The sequence below is a fragment of the Balaenoptera physalus genome, assembly GCF_965194825.1.
Source record: "Balaenoptera physalus genome assembly, chromosome: 11".
Classification (NCBI taxonomy): Eukaryota; Metazoa; Chordata; class Mammalia; order Artiodactyla; family Balaenopteridae; genus Balaenoptera; species Balaenoptera physalus.
In genome coordinates, this window is record NC_138896.1 from 36,725,803 (window position 1) to 36,745,309 (window position 19,507).

Sequence of the window (19,507 nt, forward strand, 5' to 3'; positions counted from 1 at the left end):
AATAAAATAACTTGGTTTATATTTTTGAAAGACCACTCTAGCTACTGTGAGAATGGGCTATGGGGGGGACAGGAATGAGGCAGGCAAGGAGAAGCAGACAGAGAAAACTGCAAAGGAGCTGCAGTGAGGCAGAAAGAAAACAAGGAGAGGGTTTTCATGGAAGCCTAAAGAAGACAGTCTTTCAATATGGGCTGAGGGGAGATGAGAGTGGGCAGTAGACACTACGCAAGACAGATAAGAACAAAAAAGTGACTACTGGCAAGGTGGACCTTATTGGTGACCTTGCTGAGAGTCAATTCGTTGGAGCAGTGAGAGAAGGGAATGGAGGGTGAGGTAATAGGGATGGCAGTAAACATAGAAGATGAAAGGAGTGTCACCAGGAAGGGAGGCAGAGAAATGGCAAAGAGGCTAGAGGGCTCAAGGTCAAGGGAGGATGATACTAAGGTATGCTTGTTTGCACGTTGGAATGACTCCACAGGAAGGGAGGATTTGATAATGCAGGAGAGTGGATCGTTAAAGGACTGTGTCCCTGATATGAGAGAGGGGCTTGGCCCTGGGACTCAAGTGGAAAGTTGGCTTTAGGTAGGAACGAGGTTACTTCTTCCATTGCAGCAGAGTATGTAGATTGACTGAGATGAAAATGCAAGTATTACCTTCATGTTCACAATCCTTGCATTTCACTGGATCTTTGTGGTATATTATGGCCCTCTAGTTCTTTTTGTGCTGTTGTGCTGATTTATTTGTGCAATATATTTTTTTCTCCCTCTCCAGGCCATGTATCTCACATACAGATCTGTTTACATGTCTGCTCTCCCACTAAACTGGCATCTCTTCAACAAGAGTGGTTATCTTTGTATCTCCAGACACAGCTCAGTGTTTGGCAAGAACTGAGTTGAAGGGATGACAGCTGCATCAGTACAAAGGACTCATGTAACAGCTACACAAACATGCAGTAGAAAGGAAAGTAATTTGAGAGCATGTAAAATTAGATGTTTGCATTACTTAGAAGAATTAATATGGTTTCTCTTATCTAAGTTGAATAGTTACTGATTACCAGAGCTGAGGAGTAGCTAAGGGTGAAAAAAGGACCACCTCACTACCACATAGAGGAAGGTGGGATTTTTTTTTTTGAAAATTCTCTTAAGAATGTCTTTTTTTTTTAAATTTATTTTGTTCAAGTATAGTGATTTACAATATTGTGTTAATTTCTGCTGTACTGTGAAGTGATTCAGTTATATGTATATATACACACACACACACACACATACATACATATATATATACATTCTCTTTCATATTCTTTTCCATTATGGTTTATCATAGGATATTGAATATAGTTCCCTGTGCTATACAGTAGGACCTTGTTGTTTATCCATCCTATATATAATAATTTGCATCTGCTAAACCCAAACTCCCACCCTGTCCGTCCCCCATCCCTCTTCCCCCTTGGCAGTTCACTCTCTATGTTTGTGAGTCTGTTTCATACCTAAGTTCATTTGTGTCATATTTTAGATTCCACATATAAGTGATATCGTATGATATTTGTCTTTCTCTTTCTGACTTACTTCACTCAGTATGATAATCTCTGGGTCCATCCGTGTTGCTGCAAATGGCATTATTTCATTCTTTTTTATGGCTGAGTAGTATTCCATTGTATATATGTAGCACATCAAGAAAGTGGTGTTCTAAAAGCCCCTTTGAGTAGGGATGAGTTAGTGTCTGGCATGCTGTGGTGGAAAATACAGTTCTAGGTCCAGGAGAAAGTGATACCCAAACCTATATGAGATAAAGCAAATCCCAGAATGGTGAGCTTGCTTGTGGGGGATCTCAGTAGCAGGGGAAGTCTTGTGTTTAGAACAAGAGTAGACGTGCAAGAGATATGACCTAAGCAGATTTGTGCTGAAATGAGTGAGAACAACTTTATAGAAAATTTCAGTTTAGCATATGTAGCTCTTTCCCAAGTGCTTTCTACTCGGATTGGGGAAAAAGACACACCAAAACAAAACAGGTAACTTTCCCCTTCAACATTATACAGCACATCCTAAATGAAACATGACTTTCTGAGTTACAAGCTGCTGCCCCTGGCAAAGAGGCTGGTTGTAAGAGCATAATCTCAATGTGTGCCCTGAAATTAATGTTCTGTGGGCGCTCCAGGTTTGTGTGACATACTGTAAGTTATATCCAACCCAACTGTTCTTCTAACTGCCTGCATTAAGTATCATGAAATGAGTTCCCCTGAAAGGAACCATCTGAATAAAGAAGCTTTTATGCCTTTATAACTCCTTACTGCATGACCCCAGGTCACCACTGTTGGTATTAGGAGCTTTCTCTCCCACTTTTCACTCTTCTTGCCTTTAATAGACGGACAGAATCCACATCAGGCTCTCTCTCAGATTCCAGGTGCTGGCAAATGGTACTGCCATCCCCGTTGTGGGGGAAGGAGGCAGGCACTGGCATCTCCATCATGTCTCTTCTCTTCCCAGGATGTCAACTGGAGAAAGGTCACAGTCAGAGCTGCCCACCCCACAGAGTTCGTTTTCTCCAGATTCATTAAAATGCTGCCTTCATCTTTCCGTTGGATTTTTACTTTTCAAAACATTTTCCATTGTGCGGCCTCATTTTATTTTATATTGAAATGACAACCTAACATCTCACCAAGTATCAACTGGGAATACAATTCTGCCCTCACTGTGCTGTGCCATCTTGCCAAGTTCTGTTTTTGTTACTCAGCTTTCATTCATAAAAGGAATTAATTTGAGTTATATGATGCCACGGTTGTCTCCTTAAAGAAGGCTAGATGCTTGCACATCTTGGGAAAGTATCTGTGAATGTACTTGAATCTTCCAGATTAGGTGCCATTCCTCTTCTCTCTCCTTTCCCTTTCACATCATCATAGGGTCCCCTCATGTTAGACTTCAATCTTCCTATTTTGCCTGTCCCTTCTCAGTGGGATTTTACTGAAGGGGCCCTTGCCTTCTGTCTCTATTTCCTTTTACCTGAGAGAAGCTGATGCAAGGGAAAAGGCATTTTTGAGTCTAAACATAAGGCTACTGCCGTTAAGAGAAGAGAATTTTTACACTGCAGAAGATGCCCAGGTGTTAGTTTACTTCCCCAGGAGGATTTTGAACAGGCTTGGATTCAGAAATGAAAATTCCTGTTCCAGGGTGTGTTGATCGAGCAGTAGTGGCGGCATCAGTGGCCCCATCACACAGATGTGGTTCAGAAAGGGTGTTTCCTTTTACAACAGTGATTCAACTCTCGACTTGGCTTTTAAAATGGTGGAAAATTTGGAAGAAATGAGATTTTTTTCTCTAAAGATTTTAATAGATGCTGACAGAGTGGAGCCAGCAGCGCCAGGATGGTGCTGCTGGAGAGTGAGCAGTTCCTGACAGAGCTGACCAGCCTCTTCCAGAAGTGCTGGTTGTCGGGCAGCGTGTTCATCACCCTGAAGAAGTATGATGGTCGAACTAAACCCATTCCAAGGAAGGGTTCTGTGGAGGGCTTTGAGCCCTCAGACAACAAGTGTCTGTTAAGAGCTACCGATGGGAAAAAGAAGACCAGCGCTGTGGTGAGCTCCAAAGAAGTGAATAAGTTTCAGATGGCTTATTCAAACCTATTGAGAGCTAACATGGATGGGCTGGAGAAGAGGGACAAAAAGAGCAAGAGGAAGAAGAGCAAAGCAGCGCGGTGAAGGGCACCAGATCTCCCGCTTTCACCAGCTAACCCCTGAACTGCTGTTTTTCCTTTGGTTTTTACTTCTGGCCACAAAGCTGGGTTTCTGATTCCCCTACAATAACTGTTTTCATGTGAGATTAGGGTCATTTTTGGATGGAAGAAGGGCTGTAGTGTTTACAGGGTAGTTACAAGAAGCCAGTTTATTTTAGATCTGGCTAAGTGGTCTGTGTTGTGTGGTTGTATGTTTCTGGATAATAGTTTACAGTCTCTGTAGCTGTCTGTGAAGAGCACTGTATCATTAAACCTGTATTTGTCAGCACTGACCATCTTTTATTATTCCTTTTCCCACCCCATAAAAAGTTTCTGGCAATAGCTCCTCAGTCTGGAACGATGTGATTATGAATAGGCTTTAGGCCCTGTCTTATGGGTTACTGGAATTGAAACCTGACAATTTTATAAAAAGTTGTGTTATTTCATGGGTATTTTTCCCAACTTGCTGTTTAATTTTATCATCATAGTTCCTTTAGCAAATTTGAATGAATTCTCATAGCCAAATGAGAGTTTGCTTAACCAAACTAAGGACAAGCCTATTACAAAATCATCAAGAATAAAGATTCCAAGTTGGAAAAAAAAAAGATTTTAATAACTTTGCCATTGGACTGTCAGCTTAATCACTGCCTCACATTTGTCATGTAACCAATTTATGTTTTTACCAACATGAAGGACAATATTCGTTTTATGTTTTCTCCTTTCTGTCTTTCCATTTTTTCCCATTACACTGTGAATTATCAGATAAACTTAAATAGGAAAGTTGATGCTAGGTTAACCAGAGTTTGGGTAACCCTGCGTATGTGAGAAGCCGGGGGTGGGGTGGGGTGGGGTGGGGACTGAATGGGTTGTGTGTCTGAACTATGATCATGTTGATGTGTTCCACATTGGGCCCCTGTTGGCTTCTACTTACCTTTCGTCGTATATTTGGAAACTATCTTATAGCCAGAACAAAGCCCAGGGAAATCTCTACTATTATAGTTTTGGTCATGTTCTTGTAGTTTCCATCTGAAAACAACACAGTCTAGAGAGAACTTTTTGAACTTTTTGAGAACTCCTGAGACTCTTATTTTGTCTTTGCCTGCAGCCAAGATAATTGAAGCATTGTCGGTCTATTTCAGGGGCACATCTTCAGGTAGCATGTGATACTATTTGGGATGTTCTGATAGAACAAAGGGAACACAATTTTTAGCTCTTCCTGCAGCGATAATTCTGGTTCTATGTATGATGAAAATGAAATGGAATTTTAGCACACAAGACATACCAAGGCAACTTAGTCATTAACAGTAGCAGCCTCTCTTGTAATTTCCAAAGTCTCCTCTGACTTTTAGTGTGTCGATTGTTCATTCCCTTCTTCAAGGAAATCAAGATTCCTCAGCCTTTCCCTGCAGTGGCTGAAATAGATTCACACAGAGTTTGAAAGTGAGTGAAATAGGTCAGAGCCCATCCAGAAGCTCAGGGCCCACATTTCTTCCCTCCTTTATTCTTCTGCTTTGTCTGCTTGTACACATTGCCTCTCAGTGAAGAGACACCAGAGATGGTCCTCTAAGCAGAGAATGGGAATAAACAGAGTCAGATTCAGTCATGCAGAAAGGGTTGTAAATGAATGATGAGATTCGGCGCCATCCTCACTGCCAGCTGTGTAATTCTGTTAAAAAAAATGGGAGACAGGATAGAGATAGTCAAATCATGCTAATAAGTCTATTTATCAAGCATCCACATGCCCAGAGATGCCTAAAAGACCAGAAAATGGAGGTGTCAGATGAAATATGTGGGTAAATTAATATGATAGTCAAATCAATAAAGTAAACACAAAATATTTTAAAGATGGTCAGGCTCATGAAAGCACAGTACTCACAAATCTATAACCTTCCTCTGCACACGGCCCCTCCCCTCTCTCACACATATACACACACACAGCAGAGACTGGTAGTAAACTTTCTGAACTTCTGACCCATACCTAGTAGAAGGCATTCATGGGAACAGAGAGGAAACAACATATTGACCACATGGTACTTCCTCTTAAGCACTTGCACATACTTCCCTCTCATTTAATCCCACACGGCATTCCTGTGCAGCAGGGATATTCTCATTTTTGCAGATGAAGAAATTGAAACTCAGAGAGGTCACACTGTTAAAAAAAAAAAAATTGTGGGACTAGATTTCAAAACCATATCTGTTTGACTCCAAAGACCTTGAGTGGATTCTCTTTCCACTAAACCATGCTTCCTTGCCAGAAAAGCACTGACATCTTTACTCCATGTATTTGTAGCATTTTTGCTGGGTTTGAGTCAAGTTGATGATTCTTTTTTTTTTTTTAATAAATTTATTTTATTTATTTATTTTTGGGTGTGTTGGGTCTTCGTTGCTGCACGCAGGCTTTCTCTAGTTACAGTGAGCGGGAGCTACTCTTCGTTGCAGTGCGTGGGCTTCTCATTGCGGTGGCTTCTCTTGTTGCAGAGCACAGGCTCTAGGCGCATGGGCTTCAGTAGTTGTGGCTCGCGGGCTCTAGAGCGCAGGCTCAATAGTTTTGGCCCATGGGCTTAGTTGCTCTGCGACATGTGGGATCTTCCCGGACCAGGGCTCGAACCCGTGTCCCCTGCATTGGCAGGCAATTTCTTAACCACTGCGCCACCAGGGAAGCCCCAAGTTAATGACTCTTAAATGACTCCAGGATAAGAGGACCTCCTGTCGAGGCTTTACAGAAATCCAAGTATCCCCAGTTAGTATTGCTTTCGTCCTCACTTTCTTAACTATAATCAGCATTGATTCTTTCGTGTTCCCTGATAGCATTAAGTTATGATAACATTAGGGTGACAGAAAATAAAATTGGCAAATCTGGATACTGCTTAGTAGATCAGTAAAATGTGAGAATTGGCAACAGTTAAAGTAGGTCTTATTTAAAAAGTATGGACATAAATACAAAGCACAGGATTTAAAGCCATTTCAGGTAAAAATAACTTTGTTTGCTAAACAAGCTTTTTTAGGTGTAAAGGAAAATACAGTCTTGCTTCTGAGCATCTTATTATAAGCATGATTCTGCCCCTGGCATGATTGTTCAATTTTATTCAGAACTTACATCTAGCACATAGTAGGTACTAGGTAAAGGTTACGTTATGGACCCAATGTTTGTGTCTTCCTAAAATTCATATGTCGAAGCCATACCCCCCGATGTGATGGTATTTGGAAGTGGGACCTTTGGAGGTAATTAGGTTTAGATGAGGTCATGAGGGTGGAATTAGTGTCCTTATAAGAAAAAGAAGAGAGAGCACCCTTCACTCCTCACCCTGAAACTGGAGGACACGGTGAGAAGGCGGCCCTCCGCAAGGCAGGAAGCGGGCTCTCACCACGAACCAAACTGGCTAGCACTTTGATCTTGGACTTCCCGGCTCCCAGAACTGTGAGAAGTGAATATTTTGCTTAAGCCACCCAGTCTGTGGTATTTTGTTATGGCAGCTGAGCTAAGATAGGCTAGTTGAAATGAATCTCAGTCTCTAATGAAGAGACCTTGCAGTGACTTTATTTTGCTTCTGTTCCTTTTACTTCTGAATTGCTCTACTCTCCTCTGATTTTGACTGTCATCCCCAGTGATTAGAGAAAGAAACCACACATTAATATTTCTCTTTTCCTTCCTCCAACTTCTGCCTCAGTGCAGTTCATGCCATCTCAGGAGCTCTTCCATTTTAGGAAAGACATCTGTCTTTGCCATGTATCCCCAGTCCTCAGCCCTTACTACTCGTCTTCAGAACCCTCCCATCCCAGGGGTCATTTCACCTAAGCCTGGATGTCGTTGGCAGGATCCTTCATAGTGGTGTTGCTGCCCACCCCTCCCTGTGCATATTTTAAAAATCAGTTAACAAAAGTTCCCATTTAAAAGCTCCAAGGGAAAATTAGGTAGAGTAATAACATTTTCTTATGATTATTTGCCATATTGGCATTGAGGCAGAGAAATCTGTTAGAAAAACTGTTTGCTCTTTTCCCATGTGTCCATATTGAATAATATAGAGCTGGATATGCTGTCTCTATTCTGAAGCTGTCATGTGCTGTAATAACTGGTTTGACACTTATTATCTTTTTTAATGCAAAGAGGAAATTGTCAGAGTTTGCAATAGTAAAGTAGATCCTTTTTATTATTTTCACTTGAAAGTATTTTTTGCTCTCTTTGTCTTGATAAAACAAGTTTATGTGGTAAAAGACGATGGCATGACATGAAATGCCAGAATTTGGACAGTATCAGAGCAGAGCAGGAGTCAAATGAATAATTAATTGGTATTTTTTAAAACCAGTGTTTATAAGCAAAGCTGTCAACTTAAATCACAGGCTAACCTTACAGGATCTTAGTGCTTTATCAGAATAATTATTCATCAGTGACTTTAATATTTCTTCCTGGAGTGGTGAAAAGCATCCTTTCCATGCTGGTTCATAAGCACATATCACACACCCTGGCTTCATTCAGGTCTGCATTCGTTCATCATAGGAGGAAAGATGTACACTGAATTATGCTTTTAATTTTATATCCCTGGGAGGAATTCATGATCAGATTATTCTGGCCTTTATGCTGTGCTGCCTTGAAAACAATTCTAAAGTGCCTAACGGTTAAGCTTAAAAGCTACTTTCATTTACTTTAAGTGAACCTTTGATATTCAACAGTTATATTAAACAGAGTGAAAAACACAATGGCAATCCCAAATGCATTTTCTCCAGCCTGTCAAATGAACATTCAGGAAATCAAGTGGACATTTCCAAACTTGCTTGCCAGTTTACATTCTTTGAAGAGTTAGAGAGAAGGGCTCTTGAAGGTCACTGCCATAGGATGGTCTGGGGAAGTGACCACTGAATGTGAGCAATTGCATTTCCAGGCCTGGCTCTGCCACTGCCACTGCCACTGCCACTGCCTCTCTCAGGGACCTGCAGAGAGTCTCTCTGTACTTTTAGAACTCGATTTTCTCTTTTATTAATTTCAGTGATTGAGCTAGACCCTATCTCAGGTCTCTTCCCTGCCCTAACCATCTGTGATTCAAAGGGGGAAGTAATGGCAGCAGCTTTTGGCCAAGAAGCAGCAGGGACCCAGGAGATCATGGCCATGCTAGTCTTCTGAGAGCCAAATAATGGCCCCTATATAGAATAACTTCATTCTGAGCAACCAGCAAATATTAAATGCCTCCTTAGAAGATGCTGTGCTTGGTGCTAGGGGCAGGACAAAGAAGTGAAATCATAGTCAATTTGACAGATAAGTGAGAGCGAAGGGCACAGAAAAGAAATTGATGAGTCAAGGCAGCAAATGTTATGTCAGATGAGTGCTTTGTGTAGTAAATGTTAAGAGCAGGAATGGAGGTACTAAGGGAGGCCCTCACAGACTCAGCTGCAGAGCAGAGGTGTGCCATGTGCAGGCAGTGGTAGAGGCAGGTCTTTGGGAAACAGAATCACAGACTTGTGCGCAAGGATTGGGAGGGCAATAGGGAGCTAGGCTGAAGTTTCTTTCTTTTAGGTGTAGCCATTACTAGGAGGTTTTTCTGAGAATAGAAGTATTATTATTGTAGAAAGTTTGGAAACCAGAAAAACACATTAAGAAAGTAAAAATCACCTATAACCTCCCAATCCATAGGTCACTACTTTGATCTTTGATCTATTTCTTTTTAGTCATGTGTATTCTTTTTAAAAATAAACTTCAGGTCAAATTATATATGTTTTATATCCTGTTTTCATTTAATGTTGTATTGTGTTTCCCCACATTATCAAATATTCCTTGAAAACATTTTTTCAGGGCTGTATGTTATTTCATTATACAGATGTTCCATAATTTGAAGCACATGTAGATTGTTTTTACTTTGATATTGTAAATAGTACTATGATGAACACTCATAAAAATTTTTGCTTAATCTTATATATAAATTATCTGATTATTTGAGATTATAAAGAAAGAATTATATTTCAACTTTCATAGAATTTTATGTGGCAGTTGAGGAGTTTGGACTTTAAATTATAGACATTAGATACCACCTAAATTTTTTTTATCATGATGTTGACTAAAAATTTTACTCTAGAAAAATGTACTTGTATCTTAGAAAAAGACTGGAGGATGCCTCTACCCTGGGACAGGTAGGAGTATCATGAAAGAAGACTGTAAGAACCAATGCTGATATCTGTTGATTCATTCATTCATTTATATGAACCGGGAGCTTTGCCAGACCCTCGGAATGAGGATGGCTTGGATTAGTTTAAGTCACTGTCAGCTCTCTGTGGAACTATACTGCAGTGGTCTCCTAACTAGTTTCCCCATTTACACTCTTGTTCCACTTTATTTTCCCACCCAGAAGCTACAGGGTTCTTTGCAAGACCATAAATCAGATCATGTGCATAACCCTGTAGGGTTCCCATTATACGCAGGATAAAATCCAGCGTCTTAATATGGCAACTGTACTGCCCATTTATTATCTCCAGCCTTACTGGCGTTTTTTGTATTTTCTAAAATGTGCTGAGCTCTTTCCTACCCGACGGTTTTCCCACATGTTGCCTCTCTTCCCAGTGTGCTCTTCCCCCGAGTCTTCCCCTGGCTACCTTAGACTTACCCTTTAGTCTCAGCTCAGTTTTCACTGACTGAGAGAATCCTTTCTGACAACCACTACCCCTTATCTTAACTAAGTCATCCATGGAACCCAGGTCTTTTTATTTAAAGCACTTGTCACAATTTGTAATGAGACCTTTATTTGTGTATTTATTTAATGTATGACTTCTTCACTGGACTGTAAGCTCCATAAGAGCTTGGGGCCATGACTGTCTTTCTCACTTTCCCCCAGTACCTGTCACTGTCCTTGTCATGTGGTAGAGGTGAAAGAATAAATGAAAAGTGAGTAAGACAGACATAGCCCCAGGCTTCTTAGAGCTTATAATCTTACTAAGCTTCCATATTAGCTCTGAGGGTAAGAGAAGAGGAAGAATCAGAAGTGATGAATGAAGACTTTAATTTATATAGTAGGTAGGATAAAGATGTCATTGACAGAAATGGTTAGGCTAAGTCAAATTTGGAGAGAAATGATGAATCCAATTTTAGGCATGTGGAATTTAAGGATGAAAGTGGGATAAGTGAGGTAATCCATTGGAAAAATTCAGCATGCCAACACCAATCTCTTGTTTGAGTAAAGCCTTGCTCTAAACCTATTGTTTATTTTTATTTTGAGATATTATTCATGAATCAGATAACTCTTTTTTTTTAATTGAGGCCTTTCTTTTTTTAGAATATTGCCTTTATCCTTCTGAATTGCAGACGAAAGAATAGAAAGTGTAAAGCCATCATTTTAGTCTTACTTGAAGACATGACATTCTGCCATCCCCATTACTGAAACCCTGACACTTCCCTGTTCTTTTTGGAGGAGAAAAAAAGTTGGAACTTTATTCCTTGTTCCCTACCCCAGCCACTACCATCAACTCCCACTTCAGTTATTTTGGAAAAAAATCTAAATTACAAATTTGGGGAGCTTCTATAGTGTTTTCACAAACTCACTGAGATCCAACCATAGTATCAGGCTCGTAATGTTAGATTTTGAATATAGTGTTTAAAGGCTCGGTATTTTGCAGAATTGCAAGATAAATTTAAGCTGGAAGCTGCTTTTTCTCAAGAAATAATAGAAATATTCTTTGCCCTGTGAAATGTGAGTAATGCAAGAATGGGCTTGATTATGACTTGAGCAGGATTATAGATCTTAGAAATCCAAACCTAGATATAATCTCATTTGTTCACATTATAAATCTAGTATATTTTTAGAAAATGAATGAAAATATGAACCAAACCCCATCTCATTTCGGTGCCTTTTGACCTTGTGTCTATAGAAGTTGTAAAATTTATCTCTGGGCTGGATGGTTATTTTTTTGTTTTCAAGATTGAGACTACCCTTGAGATATTAGTCAGGTACAATCTTGAGGTCATACATAATTTTTTAAAAAGTTATTTAAAAGACCAAGGTGCTGTCTTGCTGCTTGGGCACTTTTCTATGACGGTGCCCACCTCTCCTTTTCAGTAACTGACTCAGCCTGACACAGTTGTACTTGCTGCTAACGCTTTGTAAAATGTTATTTAAATATTTCTAACTTATTGTTTCATGCTGGGTTTTATGGAACATAAATTTCTATTTAGACCGCTAATTTACAGTAGAAGTTTGTTACTAATATCACTGCAGGCTCCATCCATCTAAAAATGTTGCTCATAACCTACGCTAAAAATATGTTATATATTTGCACTGAATGTAAACAGTGTTGTGTTTTATTAGTGTGCAGTGCTTTGTCTATGGAAATGTTGGTATTGCAGCATATGTTTAGAGGGGATAGGAACTCAAGTATGGTGGAAAGACTACAGAAAAGTGAAATCCCTGAAGGATGGGATTTATGGAATTTTCAGAGCACTTTGCAGAAAATCTACATACATTACCTATGTTTCGTTTTGTTTTGTTTTTTATAAGGCACCACCATCCTATATAATCAACTTTTTATTAAGACTATAAATTTAAACAAATAATCTGAACAGTTTTACCTGGTGATATGCAATTGAGTATGCACAAAAATACAGGGGAATGGGGGAGAAGGGCCAAGAAAGGAAGGGTTGGCAACTTGTTTTGGAGTCCACATGGTGCTGATGGCTGCAGACAAACCCCACGTTTTTACAACAAAAGGCTTTAAATTAAACAAAATCTATCGAACTGAAGACACAGGACAGGGTTCTCACAGGATTGAACAATGCTGGTTTCATGAAATGTAACCGAAGGCTGAACCAGGACAGTGCAATTTAGAAGCACACACACGAAAACCACATCTGACCAGGAACTTAGTGAAAAGTCTCCAACCATTACTTATGTTTTCTACAAAGATAAAGTGGAATCTTGCAGAATGTTTTGGGAAGCTCTGTTATTTCATGTATGCTCCATATTTCTAAGTGGTTTATAGAGGATTGAAACTGCAAATATATTCAGCTCAAGAGAGGCAGTCATTATTGCTTTAATGACCATGTTTTTACCTTCAAAAAAAATTTATTAAATGGACCAGAAATAATGTAAGTTAGATCTTCCTTCTGGTAGTGGAGAAACGTAATTCCAAGGAATGACATTTTTGTTTTCTTTCGCTAAGTGTCCTTGAGCTGGAGGAGATGATTTGGGGAATAAGAGGTTTAAGACTTTGGTAGAGTTTCTTTGGATCATTTTGAGGAACTTTTAGTTACTACAAGTCACATAGAGTGTTTACCTGAAAACATTCAATCTGAGCTCTGAGCCAGTCCTTCACTAGTAAAATTGAGGGAGAGAAAGTAGGTTCATTATGATTAAATCCTAGTTAAATGAGTTAATTTTGTTCTGGACATTCTTATGGGTCTGATTCTCTGGGTGAGGCAGCCTGTGCACTGACTTCATTCATCCTCCTCCCTTTGATAGCAGCATAGCCACTGGGCATCATCTGCTGAGCCCAAAGTTGGTACTTGTTGACCAGTTGAAAAGATGATCGTGTCTCAAAACCAGACTGATGTAAGTGCCATTTAAGCCACCAGAGCTGAGTTTTTATCATCTTTCAAGGGTATGTTGAGATTTGATAGCCAGGTTTATAAATGGAAAATCTTATAACTTGTTTAAAATACATTTGCAGAAAACTAAGGCCATTGGTTTTGCCTCTAAAATAGTGATGTTGTGGTAGGAAATTTAGCATCCTGTGCTTACATGGTTCCCCAGAGTGCCAAAAGCCATCATCTGTGATGAGGAGTTTTTACAAACAACTTCCAAAGAGTTTTAATGTAGCAAATGAATCTTGGAAAACTGCTCTTTCTAATTTACTACTTCGTTCAGTGCATGTTAAAGAAGAAGCAGTGGATCATATAATTAAATGTGATTTTTAAGGCCTCTGAGGTGGCACTTTCTAATTGATACTCACTGGCATTTTGCTTGGCCTGTTGGACTGAGGCAGGAGGTCTTCCAAAGCTCATCTCTTCTGAAGGCAGACTGAGTGTGAAGGATGCTTTATTAGCAACAGGCTGCTCATCATGCTTTTAAATGGCTCATGCCATCATGACTTGGCTCTCCATGGACACAAATTCCACCAACTCTTATCTTGTTGGTTGTGTTTTGTTTTGAAACTTCAAAAATGTTCACATTAAAATGGTAAAGCATTTTTCAAAAGCTGACCACTAGGTTATAAAGAAAAAATGGGATAGAATCTGAGTAATAAATGTTTTTCAAAAAAGGCCTTTTTCCTGAGTCACAATAAAATGAGCGCTCCCTAGCCAACAATTATATCCACAGACAAGGCATTGCCTGCCTTGAACTCCCTGAACTATAATCCAGCCTGTCTTCAACCTATGCTTTCATTTTCAAGACCAAGACATCCTTTGGCTACATGAAGATTCTGTGGCCAGGACCATGGCTGCCCTCCCATCTAAGCTTGGCCTTGCCTCTCAGCTTAGGCCTGTGCTTGGCAGGATGATAAATGTGAAAATTGGACTGCATTTCATGGTCAGGTTCTTCACTTTGTCATTTTCTTTCCTCCCCTGGTTATTTCTTCTGTTCTTATAGAAAGGAAAACAAAGCCCATTTAACAACTGCAAAGCACACAGTCCACAGAGGCCTTAAAGATTACTGGCAGCAAAACATATTTATGTCTTTAATAAGGAATTTGCAATTTACCACTCAGTAGATAAATTTTCCCTCTCTATTGTTTCTCTCTGAAAATCACTGGTATTGGGTGAAACAATTCAGTTTACAAGATATTACATTAATGTCTTTTGATTTCTGAGGTAATATTTTGCAGTGTTTCCTGCCAATAATAAAATTTTGAAGTAATTCTAAAATCTGGTGTACACGGACAGTTTTGAGTAAAATATTAAATTATTTTGTATGACTTCCAAGTGTCTGAAGACTGAAAGAGTATGTCACATGTAATGAATGTAGGTGGGTGTGAGAGGTTATTGAAAGGGCAAAGATGTGGCTATGGGGTACAGGTGATAGAGTTGAAGGTGAAAATTGAGTGATCATTTGTAGGCTCTGAATTAAAATCACTCAGATGAAATGATCATGTTGCCTGGGTGATGGTCTTCTAACGAAGTGTTTCTTAAGAGATGAGGAGGTTGTGATGCCACAAATCAGACAGGATATTTAAAGAATGGGCATTTTGATACCTCCTAATGCCCCTTTTCCATATTCCTTAAGATATATGATCAAGCAGGTCTCAGAGACTTTATTTGGAGATGAGAGATCAAGAAGCACTGCTGAAAGTCAGTGGAATGTGATGAGCTGGGCCATCCATTGCTTTGCCTCATATTTCCTGGCCAGTAATCCAGCATTTTTGAATAAGGTTTTTTTTTTGTTTGTTTGGATGCAGCTTTGAATTTCTAAAAACATACAAAAAAGACTAGTAGGCCTGAAAAGATTGATATTTTATTTCCTTATTAAGGGATGAGTTAATTTTTTTTTTCACTTTGATAATCTTCTGAGTCCCAAATTCATCCTTGGGAGTTATCCTGCATTGTAAGACATAGTTAAATATTTTAGATGGCTATTAGGGAAGTAAAGCTAGGAGAAGTTTTGCTTACTGAGAGATAGTCAAATAACCTTTGAAGAGGAATACAGAAACTACCTATAAATTTTCCCTATAAATGTTTTTTTATTAAAGTTTTACATACAAAGGTTGTGCTGTTCATTCACTGACCATTCTCCAAATGTTTGGGTATCTTCTCTGGGCCTAAAATGATATACTGTCTATAGTACAGGATTCAATCTCTTTAAGTCGAATTTTAAAATACTATCCTAGGGAACCTGAGAGTTACAGAGAAGAATAAAACATGATTCCGGCCTTGAAGGGGCTTACAATTTGGTAGGTACAAAATAACTCTAATAAAAGCAGTATGTGTTAAGTGAGATAACAGAAGTACAGAATGCTGTAGGAACCCAATATATGTAGGGATAATCAGAGAAGCCCTCCTAAAAAAATATTTATACTAGGTCTTTCTGTCTGAAAAGTCCTGGGCATCTTTCAAGGCCTAATATAAATATTTTTTAGGAAGCCTTCCCTGATTATCCCTGCAATGCACTTTTCCTTTCCCACCCCTGTGAAACTCTCTAAATGGAAGAGCATGGAGAGTGAATATATAGGAGTCAAAGATGATCAAGTTGTTAAGCTTGGGAAATTTAGGAAAATTTTGGAGCCAGAACAGAGACGTCAAGAGGAGGGAGAAGAACGCTTTTTTGATGAGTTGATAAATCTCTTGGACATGCTGAAGCTGAAGTACAAGCTATCAAAGTGGCTTTGTGCAACAGGCAGTTGAGAATGTGGAGTGGTATTTCATAGGGTAGATTAGGTTTTCAGTTGACCCTGCACAAGCTAAGGCTGTGTGTGTGGATGGAAGAGATTGCCTGTCAAATTCTTGTAACTCTAACTTTCTGTTACATAAATTAAACTGTCCCTACGTTCTTGATTACTATGTAAGTTGGTGTTACGGCCTGATATTCTGTTGATAGGGTGGAGATAATTTCTGTGATTGCTACCTTGGGTTTATAACTGGGAATTTGTATACAGAGATGCTAGTAGTCGGAGCTACATAAATTCAAAAACAGGTAAATAGTTTTATGCTTGTTCTTGTGAAAACGACAGGCATTTTCTTCACTAGGTCTAGGGGGAGAAACTTTGAAGTGTAAGAAGGGCCTGACGATTTCTGGAAACCAAAGCTAAAAGGGACAAAAATAAAATGAGACCCTTGTTTTCCATAGCTTTCTCTCTATGTGTGGTTTTGGGAAACTGTCTTCATAACTTTTTTCTGATTCTGTAATCTTTTTTTTTCTTAATTCAAGACCACAAATAGGAAAAGCTGTTATTTGCATTTAGGTTTAATCAACTCTCTCATTAGCACATCCTAATGTAAGTGTTCCCTGATTTATTGACTGAAATGTACTGGATTCTGTAAGTATGTTTGGTTATGCATAGATTCGTTACTGTTGTTCTTGAATTTTGGTGTTTTTACTTATCAATAATACAGCTCATCAAGGGTGTTAGGAGTGTTCCGGATTTCAAGGATTTTCTTGTTTCTTTAAAATATGATTGGAAAATGCCAGATCTTTAAATGAATGACAGGAATTTCTTCCTAACTCTGTTCATTCAGTGTGACCTTTCTTTTGGGTCTTAGCACTACCCTACTACACACCTTTGCCTTTGGCTCTTTGGCTGTGATTTTGTGGTTTTAAAAAAATATTGAACAATTTATGAAGGAAGTACATACCCCAATTAAAATACTTTATCCACTTCCATAACTGAATTATACCCATGGAAAAATATTTTGAAGTTATAGTTCAGGACCACAAAACAACCAACAAAAACAAACCAAGAAACAACTTTGCCTTATTCAAGAAGGAAAAGGAAGTGTGGCGCTCAGAGTTATAATCAACTTGGAAGAGGTTGACATTACCATAGATTCTACAGATGTTAAAAGAATAATAAGAGAATGTTATTAAAAGTTTTGTGCTAATAAATCAGACAATTTAGTTGAAATGGACAAATTTGTTGAAAGACAAAAACTGCCGAAGTCTCTCAGGAAGAAATAAATAACCAGAATAGCCATATATCTATTAAAAAAATTAAAATTTGCAGCTAAAAACCTTCTCACAAAGAAACTCCAGGCCCAAATGGCTTTACTGGTGAATTCTAACGCACATTTAAGGAGGAAATGATACAGATTCTACATAAACTTTTCTAGAAAAATTGGAACAAAAAGGAATATTTCCCAATTCATTCTGTGAGGCCTAATACCAGAATGGACAAAGATACTGCATAAACATAAAAAGAAAACTACAAACCAATATCTAGTTTTCCCTCATGGAACACAGATAAAAAGTTCTTAACATTTTAACAAATTGAATCCAACAATCCGTTAAAAGAACAATACATCATAATCAGGTAAGGTTCGTCACAGGAATGCAAGCCTAGTGTAACGTTCAAAAATCAATTAAATATATTTCACCATATTAAACTAAAATTGAAGAAATCATCTGATCATTTCAATAGAGGCATAAAAAGTTTTACAAAGTCCAACATCCATTCCTAATACTCCCAGCAAACTAGGAATAGAAGAGAACTTTCTCAAACAGATAAAGGGCTTCTATAGAAAGTATACGGCTCACATAATACTTAATGCTGAAAGACTGAATGCTTTCTCCCAACCTCAGAAATAAGTCAGCAATGTCTATTCTTATGACTCCCATTTAGCATTGTACTAGAAGTTCTGCCTAGTGCAATAAGGCAAGAAGAGAAACAAAAGTCATTCAGGGACTTCCCTAGTAGCACAGTGGTTAAGAATCCGCCTGCCAATGCCAGGGACACAGGTTCGAGCCCTGGTCCAGGAAGATCCCACTAAGCCCGTGTGCCTCAACTACTGAGCCTGTGCTCTAGAGCCCGTGAGCCACAACTACTGAAGCCCACGTGTTTAGAGCCCATGCTCCACAACAAGAGAAGCCACCACAATGAGAAGCCCGCGCACCACAATGAAGAGTAGCCCCCGCTCGCCACAACTAGAGAATGACCTCGCGCAGCAACAAAGACCCAACAACACAGCCAAAAATAAAAGATAAATAAATAAATTTTTTTTTTAAAAAAAGACATTCAGATTGGAAAGGAAGAAGTAAAACTGTTTTTATTCTCAGACAACATCATCATCTATGTAGAAAATCCAGTGAAATCTACAAAAAAAGTCAGTAAAACTAATAAATGAGTTTAGCAAGGGTGCATGATACAAGATCATTGTACGAAAATCAATTGTATTTCTGTATAATACCTACAAACAATTAGCAATAACAAATTTAAAACAATACCATTTACAATAGCATCAAAAATTTGAAATACTTAGGGAAAAATGACAAAAGATGTATTAAACACTGAAAACTGCAAAACAATGCTGAGAGAAATTAAAGACCTAAATAAATGGAGAGATATACAGGTCAGAAGATTCAGTATTGTTAGGATGTCAGTTTTCATATTGACCAGTAGATTCAACAAAATCCCAATTAAAATCCCAGCAGGACTTTTGAAGAAATTCTAAAATTCATATGGAAATGTAAAGAAGCTAGACTAATCAGAACAGCTTTGAAAAAGAAGAACAAAATTAGAGACCTAACACTACCTGATTTTAAGACTTATTGTAGGGACTTCCCTGGTGGTCCAGTGGTTAAGATTCCACACTCCCAATGCAGGGGGCCTGGGTTCAATCCCTGGTCAGGGAACTAGATCCCACGTGCTGCAACTTAGACCCGGCGCAGCCAAATAAATAAATAAATACTAAGAAAAAAAAGACTTACTGTAAATCAAGAGAGTATGATATTGGTGTAAAAATTGACAGATTAAATCTGTCAGAAGAGAAAGTCTGTAAGTAGACCTACGTAATTATGGACAACTTATTTTCAACAGGGGTGCAAGGCAATTCAGTGGAGAAGGGAAAGTCTTTTCAACAAATGATGTTGGAACAAATAGATATCCATATGCCAAAAAAAAAAAACAAAGACTTCAGTTCATACCTTGTATGATAGATAAAAATTAATTCAAAGGATCATTGATCTAAATGTAAAAACTAAAGTTAGAAAACTTCTAGAAGAAATCATAAACTTTGTGATCTTGGCTCAAGCAAAGGTTTTTTAGATACAGCACCAAAAGCATGATTCATTAACACAGATTTTTTTGATGAATTAGACTTTATCAAATGTAAAAACTTTGGCTCCTCTAAAGACACTATTAAGACAATGAAAAGATGAGCCACAAACTGGGGGAAAACATTTGCAAA

At 38.6% G+C, this 19,507-nt stretch overlaps 1 protein-coding gene and 1 pseudogene across 5 annotated transcripts in view; both read left to right on the forward strand.

The window, feature by feature from the left end:
• BTBD9 (BTB domain containing 9) overlaps positions 1–19,507 on the forward strand; it is a 401,355-nt gene that overhangs the window by 127,047 nt on the left and 254,801 nt on the right. The window lies entirely within an intron of this gene.
• On the forward strand, positions 1,430–15,320 carry LOC309637638 (signal recognition particle 14 kDa protein pseudogene; annotated as a pseudogene). The gene has a single exon. The product of its transcript is annotated as a signal recognition particle 14 kDa protein pseudogene (transcript).